Below are 1,189 nucleotides of genomic sequence, written 5' to 3'. Positions count from 1 at the left end.
TGATATTTATAGACTGAGCTTTGAAGCTTAACAATTCAATTTCTTCAATTTTTAATTGGAAAAAAAATCCAATTGTGACAAGGAAATAGTTACTACTTTTCAAAGAATTTGCATTAGTCAAACAAAGCACCCTGCATGAGAATAATTTCCATATAAATGTCCAATTGATCATTTTAAATGTGGCACCTACCTCAGCCATATATTTGCTTGATATTAACTGGTTTAAACATCTAGAAAGGAGAAAAGGTATAGGATCATGAAACAATTACATTTGACCAAAATGGTGCCCATGGGGCCTTTGGGATCAAGACAGGCTGCAGAATTTCAATACAATTAAGAACAAAGAAAGATTTTAACTTGGTTTACTAGTTCATTATCATAAGTGAGAAAAGACAGACCAAAAAGAAGACAAAAAAAGATTAAATATATAGTCAAATGCTTAATAAGTAGACTTGGACTATCTAGAACGCAAGAGTCTTACCGGAGGAGGCAATTGCTGAGAAAAGTTCAATGTCAACACATACACAAATTACACAGATATTTAATTAATATGCATTAATTTACATATATTTTTTCAAACTCATACAAAGTTTGCTTGACTTTTTATGTTTTGTTTGTTCCCCTTTTTGTTTTGATGCTTGACTTTATTTCAATAGAAAGGTATAGCTGTTGCCTTTGTTTACACTCGGTATTCATACAAAGCACATCAGATGACACAATTACAAAATTGTGATGAAATTTTCAAATGAACTTGCTTGATTGGATTTGTGGTTTATTTTTTTCACTAATTATCATCTTGTAGATAATTTATATTCCTATACGAAATAAGTTATTAATTTTACCTAATAAAATTATCAAATTATATGTTCACACTTAATTAATAAAAAAAAGTAATTACAATTTACCCATAAAAAATTGATCAATTTGGGCGCCCTAGCCTAACTCAATTGACTAACTACTCTTTTCTATTATTTTACATGATTTTCAAGTCTTCGTAGAGGGTTTATTAATGAAAATATGTTATTAATTTTAAATATGAATTGAATAAAAGAATTAATTTCTGGTGATTCATTTTAAGCATTTTCATTAGTTGATTTCTTTGACCCCCAACCTAGTACTTTGTTTTCATACAAGTTGGTGTTATTTTATGACGCACCGTAACCCCACCATTTTTTGACTTTGGTGAAGG

At 29.3% G+C, this 1,189-nt stretch overlaps 1 protein-coding gene across 1 annotated transcript in view; it reads left to right on the top strand.

Moving 5' to 3' along the window:
• The window catches only part of LOC110421549 (major allergen Pru av 1-like), a gene marked incomplete at its 3' end in the record, with an annotated part of 3,509 nt that overhangs the window by 246 nt on the left and 2,074 nt on the right, over positions 1-1,189 (top strand). The window lies entirely within an intron of this gene.

Source organism: Theobroma umbraticum, unplaced genomic scaffold (assembly GCF_002168275.2).
Source record: "Theobroma umbraticum cultivar Fairchild unplaced genomic scaffold, ASM216827v3 scaffold_130.0, whole genome shotgun sequence".
Lineage (NCBI taxonomy): Eukaryota > Viridiplantae > Streptophyta > Magnoliopsida > Malvales > Malvaceae > Theobroma > Theobroma umbraticum.
The sequence above is the reverse complement of the archived record's forward strand: the minus strand, read 5'-3'. Positions and strand labels throughout refer to the sequence as shown.